We start from the raw sequence: 15,221 nt of genomic DNA, 5'->3' as shown, positions 1-15,221 counted from the left end.
TATTTAATTTTAATTTAATTTTATTTTGTTTTATTTAATTTAATTTAATTTTATTTTTATTTTACATTTTTATTATTTAGAGTTATTTCGTTTTATTATTTTTATGTTAGTTTCTTTTTGTTGTTTAAGTTTTATTTTATATATATATTTATATATGTTTTCTTTAGTTAAACGTTAAAAAAACAAAAAATCTAAGAAAAAAAAAAGAAACAAGAAATGAAAAAGGTCAACTTTCTCTGCTTGCTTTTTTTCACGCCATCTCCCATTCTGGTGAAATCTTATGCTCGCCATGCATGCTGCACCTGCACTGTCTTAGGTGAGCAGAACAGAGTCTGTGGCAGGAAGCAAAGCCAGACTTTTGACTCTGAGGGCTCAGAAGCACGAAGAAGGGAGAGGGGAATCTCAACTATTCTGACCTTCAAAAACCAGCCTCTATCTGTCCAGCTTCGGGGGATTAGGGGAACCGAGAGAAAACACAAGATCGGGGAGATAGGAGGAAGGAGTATAATCGGAGGGAGTAGAAGGAAGAGAAATTGGATCAGAGGAGGAGAGACACGAGGAACTACAAGGGGAAAACGTAAAAGGTAAGTCCTCATCCTTCAAGCTTCGCTGGTCACTAGCGTAAATGTTACAATCTTGGGATCATAGTATTGTTATTGGCTTGCATTTGATTTGATGATGCTTGGTTTGGTTTGTCTGATGGTGTTTGAATTAAACATGAAATTATATTGAGAGGTTACTTTGCCTGTTACGTCTGGTCTGGTTCTGTTACCCTTGTTTTCTTGTTTTCCATTCATCCATCACCAACGTAGATTCTTTGGCCAGCTTCGAACCCACCATTTCCCCATCACGAATAACTCCATCACTAACACCACTCCAACACCATAGACATGGCTTTGCTGTATCCCATCACCTGAAAACCAGAAAACCAGAGAATCAATTGCGGCAACCACATTCAGATAATAAGTCTCTTTGCCTCCATTCACTCGTCGGATACCCCTTTCACCACCCATCTTCACCCTTACACCTCACGGCCAATATCACTGTCTTCATCCTTATGCTCCATTCTCTGTCACCCAATCTTCAAACATCATCCATCCCCTAGTACAACATCTCCAACACCCATCATCCTCACCCCATTGAACTTAACAGAAGACAACTCCCTCTATCACGCACATCACCGGAAACCTGCCATTCCCCAACCTATATCTTCATTTTCCTAGTCTTTTCCCACGGTAACAACAGAGACTCCAACCTTCGTCTCCCTCCCTCGCAAGTCACAGAGAGAACCGTGTTTATCACAGGGAACACCCCTTCAGATGCACTTGGAAAATTTGAGAGACCCATTGCAGAGGATCAGAATCAGACACTGATCACAGCACAACATACATACACAAAACAAAACCAAAACGCGGAAACAGAAAATAGACAAAGAAGAAAATGAGACGTCGAGGTGGTGACCGGAGGCAACCCTGGCGACAACCGGTGATGTTAGCGGGAGCCCTGGCCGGCGCGGTGGCCGAACTCGCCCAAGAGGCGATTCACGAAGGAAAAGACGAACCCAGCGCGGTGGCTGACGGTGGCTCCGGTGATGGATGGTGGTGAGCGGGAATGCTTGCGCCGTTCAGCCGTGACTCGCAGTGGGCGGTTTCGATGGAGGCCGCGGCCTGTGTGCATAAGCTGGCGGAGGCGAACCCCTCCCCCCGGGTTGCCATTTTCGAAGGGAAACGAAAGAGAGGGAAGGCGGTGGCGCCACGGTCGACAGTGGTTCAAGTGGCGTTTGGGGTCATCGCCGACGTCGAGACTGGTAGAGGCTGGTGGCGCGGTGGCCGTTTGGGCGGAGGTGAGCGCCTCTGGTTTCTTGCTCAGAGAAGAGACCTTGGGTCTCATGTGCTTCAGAGTTGAATATGAAAATGGGGAGGAAGAAGGGAAACCCCCAGGGAATTCTAGGTCAGGGATCAGAAGAAAGCCCCCGGGCCAGCACTGGGCCAAGCAAAAAAGAAAGATTTGTTGTTCTGCACCCCCTTTATTCATATTTCGCACCCCCATACCACCCCCGGGCCAGTGCTGGGTCAAGTCCAAGAAGAAAAAAAAAACCTTTTTTTCTCCCGCAGCCCCCGTTTCTCACTTCCACACCCCCTTTCAGCTTGGGTTTTGGCCCAATTCATTTCCAAAAGAAAAAAATAGTTTAGACACCCCAGTTTCTCATTTAGGCACCCCCACTATTTGTTTTATTTTATTACTCATTTATTTATTTGCTTTCCTTTATTTATTTTATTTTGTTCCCTTATTTATCTTATTCTATTTGTTTTTTTTATTTTATTTATTATTATTATTTTTGTTTTGTTTTTATTGTTTTTATTCTATTTTATTTTTATTTATTTATTCTAAACATTTATTTATTTTAAAATACATATTTAATAATACATTAAAAAAAATAATAAAATATTTATATATATACAAAATTTACAAAAATATTGTAAAGGTTTAGGCACATGTGTGATCGCACGCATCGTCCTTGTGCTAAAACCTTTTCTTTTCTCAAATAATAATAATATATTTGAAAGGTTTAGGCACATGTGTGATCGCTCGCATTGTCCTTGTGCTATAAACCTTTTCTCTTTCTTTTATAAAAATACAAAATATATTTTAAAGGTCAAGCACATGTGTGATCGCTCGCATCGTCCTTGTGCTAAAAACCTTTTCTCTTTCTTGAATAAAAAATACCAAACATATGTTTTGAAGGTTAAGCACGTGTGTGATCGCTCGCATCGTCCTCGTGCTAAAAACCTCTCTCTGTCTTTTATAAAAATATCAAAAAAATACAAAAATCTTCAAAAACTAAAAACAACGCTTTCAAGCAAACAGACAATATTTCTAGCCAGAACTACGTGATCCTTGATTCTCTATCAAAAGTGGAGATACGTAGGAGCAAGGCTAGTCCTTGTCAGGTTCACTTTCCCAAAAATCCAAAATCATTTCAAAACAAATTTTCAAACAATTTCCAAACAAAATTCTCAAACAGATCAAAAGAACTACGTAACCCTGATTTCTCATTCTGAATGAGAATACGTAGGAGCAAGGTCAATCCTTGTCGGGCCCAAAAAACTAAAAAATATATTTTGTTTCTTTAGAATTTTATTTTAGGGGATAGTTAAACATTTTGAAAACCACATCATATTCGCATATTTAGTTAAAGGTACTGCCTTAGGGCAGGCGTTGTAGGGTGCTAATACCTTCCCTACACGTAACCGACTCCCGAAACCAGAATCTGGTTCTTGTAGACTATGCCTTATCCTTTTTATGGTTTTTCCGTAGTTTTCCAAAATAAACTATGGTGGCGACTCCAAGTCTCTTTTCAAAACCCGTTTCTTTGGATCGTCGTCCCGTCGCGATTCCGGTTGCGACATACGTCATAATATATCTTTGTTTTATTACAAAATTGTCACTGGTCAATGTATTATGATAGGTCCACCTATTATAATAGCGTGTCATGGAATCCTCTTTCTTCACTAGTGAACCTTGAAACCTCACTCTACCTTGCATTTCTACGTCATTTAAAATTTTCAATTTTTTTCCATATGGATCAATAAAAACGCGACAGCGTAAACGAAATTAAAAGTTTGTCAAAAAAAATAGAGTTGAAATATCATTCTCCAGTCTAAAATATGGAGTTGCTGAAACGTTAAAGATGTAGGATGAAACACTAGGTATATGTCATGGTATTTTAGGAAGATTCAAATTTTGTCATAATGGATGCATAATGATAACCCATGGATTCATAATAACTTTGTCAAAGCTGACACGATGTCACTCTTAGTTTAATATGATCTCTGCTTCTACATAATCTACATAACTGTTATGCTCATGGCTGAGATCACCCTACTTTATCTAGTATAATATTATTTCTAAACATAAAATAATTTATTTTTCACATTTTTATAATAATGTAAAACTATAATAAATTATATGAACAATTAAAAAACCATTTTTTGAATTTCTAGGAAATAATTAGATAAATAATTAAAGACAATAAAGTCAATAGTTTTTGTAGTTAAAAACATAGTAAAGAAGATTTATAATATTTAGAAATATAATTAAATATGCACTATATTGTATGCATATATTAGTTCACTTGCCAGTTCACCATAAATTACCTCTTGATTAAAACAAACAAACTTGCTCCAAAGTTTGCTATATAAACAACTCTTTCTAAGGATGTAAGAGTAGGACTACTACTTATCTTTTTAAAAGCAATGTAGCAACTTTTTCGAAAATTTGTGTATATAAAAATCCTTTTCAAGTTTTCTTTTGCACTAATTATTTTTTACGAAAAATATCTTTAATTATGTTACAAATTTTTAAACAATAAATAAAACATATTATAAATTATTTTACTGTTTACATTATGTTTTAAATTAATTATGGTTATCGTCATTTTTTTTAGTAGACAAGAGATTCAATTTTATTATATGGACATATTGGAAGGGGCAATTGTATAACGTTTAAAATTTTCTAGATTAAATATGGTTTTATTTCTTCTAAAGTTTTCTTTGTTTGACTTTAGCTTTGTAAGAGTATTGTTTGATTTTAGTTTTTTCGTCTCTATAATTTAAAAAATATATATGTTATTCTTTACGTCTTTATTTATAAGAATCCAACAAATATAAAAGAATTATAAAAAAGTTTAGTTTGGTGGGCACATTTTGTACTTTTGTTGTTTTCTGACGCCTTGGTCTCTTTTTTTAAGGGGAGAGTGTTTCTGGAAAGTTGTTTTTGGGCCTTCTTGGGCTAGTTGCATCGCTCTTAGCCCTTTTGACCCACATTGGGTGTTGATGTTTTTTTATCTTCGATATTCTTTTTGTTTTGTTGGATAAATTTAAATTTTAGAGATTTATTAATAATTTTATTTAAATTTTATTTTATTAGTTTGAGTATGGTAATATTTAGTTTAATTTTGATAGAGATAAAATGAGATAGGTAGTTTTGATTTTTCATTTATTTAGATGCAGTATTATTTTATTTTATTGATATAAGTTTAAACTCGTTTCCGTTTTTTACGGAGAATCTTTGCATTGATTTTGTACAATATGCATATGGATAACCTCCAATTTTTTCAATTAGGTTTGGGGACATAGAAGAGTATGCATAAATTTGTCTCGTCCCTCGTTCTCATACTTGCTCTAATACTCAACTTGTACCGTTTAAATTACTAAAATACCCACAATTTATTAGGTAATCATATATATATATATATATATATATATATATATATATATATATATATATTATTCTCTTAGTCTCTAATTTTATAATCTTTCTTTTTCTTTCACAGAACACTTTTTCCTATCCCTTCTAATTTTTTGCTTTGCTTTATATCCATGAAATCAACTCACTAAAAACTTTTTGGTTACCTTCTTATCATATCCTTTATGATAGCAACCTCTTAGTTAGGTTAGGCCAAAGCATTGAGAGATGTTATGGTGAGGATGAAGGTGCGGAAGCAAGGTGGTAAGAAGGATTTTAGCCCACGGTTTTGATATTTGTGATGGTGGAATGATGTTTGGATGATGCTCTTAAAAAGGTTAGGCCAACTCTGGAGGAAAGTAGTTAGAGGAAATCATATAAGATGTTTTAGCCTTGACTTTAGAGACTAATAGAATGACTCAACAATTTGGTACCATTTCATTATTAATCTCAAAAAACACTGTCTTAACCTAACTTCGAGACAAATGAAAAAATCATTTAACTCTAAATTTCAAGCTTTCAATCGCAAAACTGCTTATTTAGTTGGTAATTGCAATTAATGATCTTTTGTAATTCTGATGACTTAAGCTTTTATATAAGTTGAATCATTTTCATCAACAACAAAAAATAGAGTTTTATTTGGCAATAATAGAGTTTATCTCTTTTATTTTAGTGAGAGTGATTCTCCTAAGTTCTTGAGTGATTCAAAAATCCCTTGGCTATATCAAAGGTCCTTTGTGTCTTGTCTCCTTTGGAAAGAGTAATTATTTCCTTCCACCTTTCATATTCACCTCTTACCTTTTCTTTACTCTAATTCAAAAAACTAAATCTATCCAAATTTCTTCGTTGTTAGAATTCCAACCTAGATAAATCCATAAAACAAATCCACCCTCTGGATTCACATTAAAAGTTATGGAAGAAGATGAAGAAATACTTCCTGATGAGCCCTTAACACTTACCAAAGATGGAGGAAACTACTTAAAGAAATTAAGCATAATTAGGAAGGATGTTTTCTTCACCTTCCTTCTTTTAGTTTGTTTAGTTTTTGTATTAAATTAATTTTGGAATTATTTTTACTTGTGGTTTTAGGGATGCTTTTGGCATCTCCTTGGCTTGATAAAAAGCCCCTTTGAAGGTTAGGAGCTATGGAGATTCTTAGTCAAACACATGGCTTGCTCTTGACACCTCTTGTTTTTATGTTGCTACCTTGGTGGAGAATAAAAGTGTTCGGATGGACCAAAGGGAGATCACTTTTGAACACTTCTACCTTGCTAAGGACACTTGTTTGGTAGAGTGGAGCTTTGGATAAAGGCCCCACACCTTGGGATTGACCTACAAGTCAAGAGAGGTCATCTTTGACCTTCTAGAAGGTAAGAGGACGTCCTATTTACTCTCCAAGCCAATGGGAGTTGTCCTATAGGTTGCCTTAATTTCTAGAAACATGTTTTTATTTGGTTTAAACCCTTTAACTGTCCCTATTTATGTGGGGTTTTCCCATTTTGATTCCCTTCTTATTAGAATCCACAATTGAGTCCTTAAAAGTATTAATTTGAATCAATTGAGCCTTTGCCGTTAAATTTACTTAACGGGGTTAAGTTTGTGCACAAGTGGAAGGTTGATGTGTCTATTTTTTAAGACGTGGCATGGTGAGACCTGAAATTTGGTAAAATGTAATAATTTAATATTTATGTGGGTAAATGAAGAAAAATTATCTTCCCGAACAGTAGAAACCATTTTCAATAGAGAAAAATCCACCAGGGGAGCTATTTTGCCTGAAGAGATTAGAGCAATTCCTGGCACCAATTTTAGATTGAAGAGGATTCTCAAAGGCCATGGAGTTCACAACATCAAAAGAGCCATCAAAAGCATTGTCAGAAGCACTGGAAGAACCATTTAACATTCAGATCAAATTGATCCGCCCATAAATTCTCTATCCTAAACAAACCCAGCAACCACATTTAACATTCAAATCAAAGCCCACAGAATTGTTCTTCTTCAAGACATTCTCAACAAAAACAATTAAATTTTTTCTTCTAATCTGTATTTTAATCCACTCAGATTGGTTCCAAATCTCCTACCATACCTATTATCCTTCTTTGTTTTAATTTTCTCTAACTAATGCTAATTTTAAAAAAGATACCCTCTTTAACGTGAATCGATTGAAAAATTGGAACCAAAAGTGAACGAAAAATGATACCTTGGAGTTGAAGGGCATTAAGGTAGAGGATAAAGATGTCAGTTTCAGTGTTGTAGTGACCGAGAAATGATAAGAATGGATATTGATTTTGTTGTTGGATTGTTGTTGGATTGTTGATGATGAGAACCACCATAAGAATATTTATTTTGTTGTTGTGGTGGTGGTCCTTGTGGTAGTTTTTGGGACTAGAAAGACCAGAAAATCTTGAAAAGCAATAAAGGGCATACATCAGATTTTGCAGATCAAATCCAAAGTTGAGGTCTTTGAACTCCTTGAGTCTGACCTGAACTGAAAAGTACAAACACGAACAAAGATGAGAAGAGGAAGAAAGTAAAGAGGTGTGAGGGTAGAAAACGAAGATTATTATTTTGTCTTTGGATCTAACTTTGCCTTTGTCTTTGGATTAACTCTTGTCGTTGACCATTAAACTCCTTCAACATTGAGGCGCGACGAGATGGTGGATGCGTGAAGAAGATGACGATGCAGCGAAGGCGCTACTGGCTTTACGGCGGCGGCACTAGGGAAATTAGGTTTGTGCTGTTGGAAAAGATGACTCTCACATAGTATGAGTGATGTGCCAAAAACTGGCCACGTCAACGTTCTAACCTGTGCACAAACTTAACCCCTTTAAATAAATTTATCGGCAAGGACTCCACTGATTCAAATTAGCACTTTTAAGAACTCAATTGGGGATTCTAATAAGAAGGGGATCAACATGGGAAAAATCCACATAAATAGGGACTACTAAAGTGTTTAAACCTTTTGTAATTGCTTAGAGGTCCCTGTCCATGCCTATATAAGGGTTGAATTTTGAGAGTAAAGTTACAATAGCCAAATTTTAGTGTCTTTCTTTTTTAGAATGTGCTTCTCCCTAGTCTTATCCTGAATCTTGGTTCAAGTGGCGACAACTACAACTCATCTTGGTTGGACCATTCTCTATGTGTCGTGACACCCTCTTCATTTTCTTTCTCTTCGTTTTTTCATTCATCTTTGCTTCTTTATTTCAAGTTCTTTATGTTCTTATGTTCTTTTATCCTTTTGTCCCTTATATTATGTTTATTATTTTGTGTTCATTTCATTCTCTTAATTGAATCCATTTCCACTTCTCTTCTTTGACCTCTTATAGCCAAACCTTCACAATTAGACAACTTTTTTTATCTTAATGTGTAGTGGAGATTTTCTTAGAGTTTTCTTAAGCAACATTAACACAAACACCTTGCACTTACTAAAAATATAAGATGAATCACAAGATTTGGTAATGAGAGCTTTGGTTGATTGAGGTGTTTATCTTGTTTTTGTTGCCTAATTGTGTTCGTGTGTAGTTATCCCTTGTGGACCCTTTGTGCTTGTATTTTGGTTCCTTTGGCTAAGCACAATTTGACCAGCTAGGGCCCAGCTGTGAGTGGTCATTTTGCTGCTATTTTGGCACTGGTTTGGTGGCTGGACAGTAAGGTTTGCTTGCTGTTTTTGACTGTTATATAACTGATGTTTTATGCTGCTATTTTTGGGTTGCTGTTTGGTGCAGGTTTAAGGACTGGACAGTGAGGCTTACTTGTTTTCACATGCTTTACTTACTAAAAAGTTGATTGATAATATGGCTTTGAATGCTTAGTCATAGAGCTTCAAAATCTTGAGTTAATTTGCATGATAGCTACATGTTTATCTTTGTCTATGTCATGCTGAGTCTTTAAATGCGCCTAATTTTGCTTGAGTCATATCTCTCACATGCTAATTTGTTGTTTTCTTTTCCTTGTTTCCAAATACTTGGCATATTTGATAAAATTCTTAGCTAAGTTACATATATCTTGAATTGATTTGTTGAACCTAAACATTGGAGCTAAGAATTAATAAGCATCTAGCAACTAACAAACAGTCTCAATTCAATTCTAGAATCAAATTTGAAACTCATTTTGATGCCTAAATGTCACTTAGCCAAGACCTATAAAACAAATTTGGAGAAATAGTTTGCCAAATGCTCGTTATTTTGATTCCAGAATTGAAAGATCTAAGTGTAATTGATGAGGATGGCAAATTAGTTTCATCATTGTAAGTTCCTAATCTTCTTTGTATGTGTAGTGAACTTACATTATTACTGCATTATATTTTCAAATAAGATTTTAGTGTCCTTGATTATTTTGCTAACTATTAATATAATCGAAACATTATTGCACACTGCGGTTGGTCGTACAAAATATTCCTAAAACCATTTACAACTTCCCATGTAGTTTTCGAGTCCAACAAATTCGGGAAAAAAAAAACAAAGGGTATCCTACAAATTGTGAAGAGAAGGTAAGGAAGTGAGGGATGAAGAGCCTCATGCAATTATCTTGGCAGACCTAGCATAAAGACTGTCCACGACTTTCCCAATAATAAAAAAGGTTTGCAAGGTTGAAAGGTAGAAGGCAGCTGTTTTACGATTATCAAATATCACAAGGCATCCAGATTGATCCAATTTCCCAGCCAACTTCCTGTCCAAAATCATCTGAGACAACTTTCGTTCCACATGATGAACAGGAAGTCCAATTAGTTCAGAAACGTGTGCAATCTCAACCCTTGAGAAAGGTTCGATCAATCTGCGAAGGTTGCGTTCCAGAAGATTACCATGCAGGAATGAAAGGTGTCTGTGGACAAATGGGTCTTCCTCCAACTCAGGCTTGTACCTTTCAAAAACGATTTTGAATGATTGCAGAGATAGCCTGCAAACAGCATCAGCTGCTTGTGTCAAGACAGCCAAGACGGGGGGTACAGGAAAACCAATCGTGAAAAATACTCTTGATAAAATTCCGGGCACAAGATGACCTTGACCCACCATGATCTTACACAACAGCCAGTATTTCAGGCTAAGTACCTCCCTGGGGTCGACCTCTTTAATAGAACAGAAACACACAAAAGCTTCACCGAAATAATGGTGTGCAGTTTTGTAATCCTTGTCCTCGGCACGAAGAATCCCATTCTGTAATTCCATGGCACCTTGTAGATCTTGAGGAACACGAACAGCACTATTTGCAGCTGTCCTTGCAGCTGTTAGGGCGGCGTTTGCCTTTCGAAGGCATCCCAAGGAAACGTGTAGCTTGCTTTCAAGCAAGTGTATTTCTACAAGTAGAAGCTTGTTGTCTATTCTTCTAACCTCTTTGATCAGGCCATTGAGGAGAGCCAAAGCTTCCCAATACTCCTTATTTTCCACAAGTAGTGCAGCAAGTCTTGCCTCAAGTCGCTGCCTCAGAAGGCTACGCCTTTCAGCACGAGCCCATTGCACCATTTCTTTACAGATTATAATTTGTAGATCAGAACTTCCTGGTATTACACCAACAGAATCAATTACTCTCCTCATAACTTTTGCCGTTTGTGCCGTTGGAATCAAGGAAAAGAAGAACCTCAAATGAGTAAGAAGGCTGCATAGATCCACTGCCCTATTCTTTTCCATGAACTGCTCAGTGAGGTTTACGATGGCCAGCTCTTTGATGCTCAAAGTAAACGAGGAAGAAGAAGGATCATGAAGTACCCCACAAAGAATGGATACTTTTTTAGATGGGTCTTGGGTTTCCTCTGCCAGAAGCATTGTTCCACCTGTGGCAGGAAGATAAGAATCCATGATTGCTGCTTAGTTCTGCAAAGAGAAACATATTTGGTAAAAAGGATAAAAACCTGAAAGCTAACGACCTTTGCACCAGTATAGATTCTTGAGTGAAAATTATTATGACACAAATTCAGATGTTCCACCGCTCCCCAAAAGTAACAAGTCTTTACCACTTAAAACTAAATTATACAGAATTTACAAAAACGACAGGGTGTAAGGTAAAATGAAGCAGATCATTTGCCATATTTTAGATGAAAAACATATCATAAATTACTAACATTACAATGTAAATCAAATATTATTTCAAGGTGCAAATTTGGATGCCAAGTTTTAATTAGCAGTAAATGCTGACGCAGAGAACAACAAATGAGTAGTGGATTTCCTCCGTAAAGTTCCCTTACAAGGAAAGCTATTTACAAAATAAGTAATATATATATATATATATATATATATATATATATATAAACACACACAATAAAACACATACATCACTCAATAAAATGCATAAACTTGATGAATTAGATCCTTTCAAGTCAATATTCATTTGACCGTACAAAAACTGAAAGGAAAACCAAATGTCGTTGGTCCATGTGGAACTGAAGTCGAATTCCTTAACCAAGAACTCAATTTACTCGTTGATGAAAAACATGATTGAGACTGAGAAGAAGATATCCCACTAAAGTGACGCAGAAAGACCTCTCACCACAAAATCAATCATACCAAAGAAAGTACATAGTTACCCAAAAGAAACTAAAAAGACAAATTGCAAAGAAGGCATTCAGGTTTGCTAGTGCAATCTAAAGTTCTAAAGATTTGTTTCATTTCTGAGTCGCGGTCACACATTTGTTCGAGAGGAAACTAAAACCATTTGAATTATGAATGTAATATTTGGGTATAGCGATTGTTAGAAGTATGGCATGTGATGGCAAAAGTTGGTTGGATTATTACGAGCGGAAACAAAAAGGGAAACGAAATGAACCCAAAGAAAGCAAAAGAATTAGGTGTGACAGAAACATACTCCGAATTGAAGGAGAAAGACTCCTTATCGATGATGATCCAAACCGTAAGGTTTCCGTGCTGAGACGCGGAGAGCGGAGAAAAGAATATTGGGGTTACTTGTTGCTCAATCTTTCCGAAAAACTGTCAATGATATTTCATATATTTTTACACATTTAGAAATTTAAAAACTTTAAAGTCAGCAATTTCTCGTGTTTGAACGCATAAAAAGAGTTATACTTGGAGAAAGACTTCTTCATAAATGGTCACTTCAAAAAAACATGTTAAATGTGTGTATTTTTTTTTTTCTCGTGGTAAAACATAAACGAGAGAATTTTATTATAATTCATAAAAATATATTTATGAAAAATAGCTATAAAATATATAATTTTATCATATCTAATTTTTTTTTATTGAAAATAGTTAATTAAATTTTAAAAAAAAGTTATAAAAGCATAAAATAATAAAATTTGAAATGTTTTATTGGAAGTAATTGAATTTTAAAAAAAATATTTATAGAACTTAGAGATCAAATAAAATAAAATTGGAAGAATTGATGTACATCAAAATAGTTATTATGAACTGTTATAAAAATAAATTCTCCCTTATAACATTTATTATAAATAAAATGCTTAAAAAATAGACTTTAACTTCCTGCAAATATGTTATAGGTATCATTCTCTCCAATTTTAGGGTCTTTTTATATCAAATAAAGAATAGAAATATTAATTAAAATAATTTACGAAATGGAGTAATTTCAAATTAAAATAATTAAATTTTAGATCCTGTTAAATTATGTTGGTAAAAGTGATTTCAAAATAAATAAATGGTTTAATTGCTTCCTTTGTCCCCAGTTTGGTTGAATTGTGTCAAATTCATCCTCATTTTTAAAAAAGTTTCATTGTCATCCTCACGTGGTGTAAAAGTTTCATTGTCGTCCTCACGTGGTGTAAAAGTGTCAATTGAATCCAAACATAGAAAAAATTTGTGTCAAAGTAGTCATTTTTCCTATATATCTGTGTCTTCCTTTCATACAATCAAGTACAGATATTCATTTTACCTTATCCAATTTAAGGCTTTTCATAGCTCCAGAGAAGTGACATATGAAAGGAAGACACAGAGATATAGGAAAAATGACTACTTTGACACAAATTTTTTCTATGTTTGGATTCAATTGACACTTTTATACCACGTGAGGACGACAATGAAACTTTTTTAAAAATGAGGATGAATTTGACACAATTCAACCAAACTGGGGACAAAGGAAGCAATTAAACCTAAATAAATTTAATTAACATACTTTACAATCGGACCATATAATGTGTCATTATTTATTCTTGTACATACCTAAATAAGAATAAAAAGATATTTTTATGGACGGAAACATATTATTTAGAGAAAATATTTTAAGTGTTAATTTAAAGGCTTATAAAACTGAATTAAACAATCATTTTAGGGACTACGAAGCAATACTTATAATAAAGATTGGTTCATTTCAATAGGCGTAAATTAATTTATTATTAATTTTGATTAAAATAAATTTAGAATAGTTTTTATAAGAGTATAAAATATTATCCGTGGAATGAATTAGATGGACTCAAGTTTGGGTGTACTTTTTAGAACCGAGTCTAATGGTTAACTTAAAGTAAATAAGAGTAATTACATATTGCATGATGATTTTGGTTTCTAACTCGTGGAGCTAAGATTTAAATCTAAATTTAATAAAATGGATTAAATTTATATTCTAATTCATCTTAATTAATTAATTAGATCTCAATTTTTTTCAATCAAACTTAAATTGTATTAATTTAGATATTGACTTCATTTTGGCAATTATAAATTAAATAAAGTGAGATTGATTTAATATATTTAACTATTGGACCTAATATATATAGATTAGGTTGACTCGACTTATGTTAGCTTTTGGCTTGGACGAACTTAGGGTGACTTTTGATTGGAACTACTTTAGGCCGATCTTCAATAAGAATTGACTTGGATGACCTTTGTTTAAGGTGAACTTGATAAAAGTTTAGCAGAGTTATTTGATTGACCTTCGACTAGGTTAACTCAATTGACTTTTGATCGCCTAACTAGGTAAACCTTTGGTGTGACCTTCAATTAGGATCGACTAAGCTTGACCTTTTGTTAGTGACAACTTGGCTTGACCTTCAACTAGAACAGACTCAACTCGACCTTCATTTAGGGCCAACTCAATTTGACCTTCAATTAGGATCAACTTCGCTCAATCTTCAATAGAGGTCAATTCGACACAACCTTCGATCGAGCCCAAATCGGGTCGACCTTCAATCAAGGCCAACTTGGGTCGACCTTCGATTAAGGGTGACTAGGGCCAACTCGGCCTAACCTCCAGTTAGGGCTAAGTCAGGCTTACTCTCAATAGGGAACAATTCAAGTAACCATCAACCAACCATTGGTCAAGGCGGACTCAGTCGCCCTTCAAATGGGCCTACTCACCAAACTTTTTCCAGGCATGACACAATTGATTGGTCGACTTACAATGATCGATCCGGTCGACCTTCATCTAAACCATCTCAATTGACCTTCAACCTTGACCTACTAGGGTCAAACTTTGGTTGTGGTTGACTAGGGTCGACCTTTGGTTGGGGATGACTCGGCTCGACCTTTGACAATGACTGACTTGGCTTGACCATCCGACAGGCTAACTCGAGTCAACCTTTAGTAGAGGCTGACTTGACTTAACCTTTGGTTGAAGTTGACTCCAACCCAACCTTCGATCAAGCCTAACTTAAGCTTACCTACGACCAAGGCCATTCAAGCCAACCTTTAATCGACGCCGATTTTGGTCGACCTTTGTCAAGGATTAACTTAAGGGACCTTTGGCCAACGATGGTCGAGGTTGATTTCGTTTAACTTCAAATGTGCTAACTCCACAATCTTTAGTCAACAGACTGAGTCGAACTTCAATTAGGCCTACAAGGTTGACATTAGGTTATTGTCGGCTCTAGACGATCTTTAGTTGGGAACAACTCGACTTGACCTTCTAACAAACTTAACTCTGCTTGACCTTCGGTTGAGGCTGAGTAAATCAACCTTCGGCCAAGCCCGACTTGGTGGATCGTCGGTCGGGGCCAATCGATCAAAGGTAAAGGAAACTTTATTTGAAGAGCTTGAGAAGTACTATTTGGAAGCTTGAGAGTTATGATTATTCCTAGGAAATACCTT

At 35.3% G+C, this 15,221-nt stretch overlaps 1 pseudogene; it reads right to left on the bottom strand.

Annotated features, from left to right (window-relative positions):
* Nucleotides 1-9,638: 9,638 nt before the first annotated feature.
* Nucleotides 9,639-11,248, bottom strand: LOC124844082 (26S proteasome non-ATPase regulatory subunit 11 homolog pseudogene; annotated as a pseudogene).
* Nucleotides 11,249-15,221: the final 3,973 nt, after the last annotated feature.

Source organism: Vigna umbellata, chromosome 1, assembly GCF_029865625.1.
Source record: "Vigna umbellata cultivar VRB3 chromosome 1, Vumbellata_1.0, whole genome shotgun sequence".
Taxonomy (NCBI): Eukaryota; Viridiplantae; Streptophyta; class Magnoliopsida; order Fabales; family Fabaceae; genus Vigna; species Vigna umbellata.
Note: the sequence above shows the minus strand (reverse complement) of the source record. Positions and strands in the feature narration are given on the sequence as shown.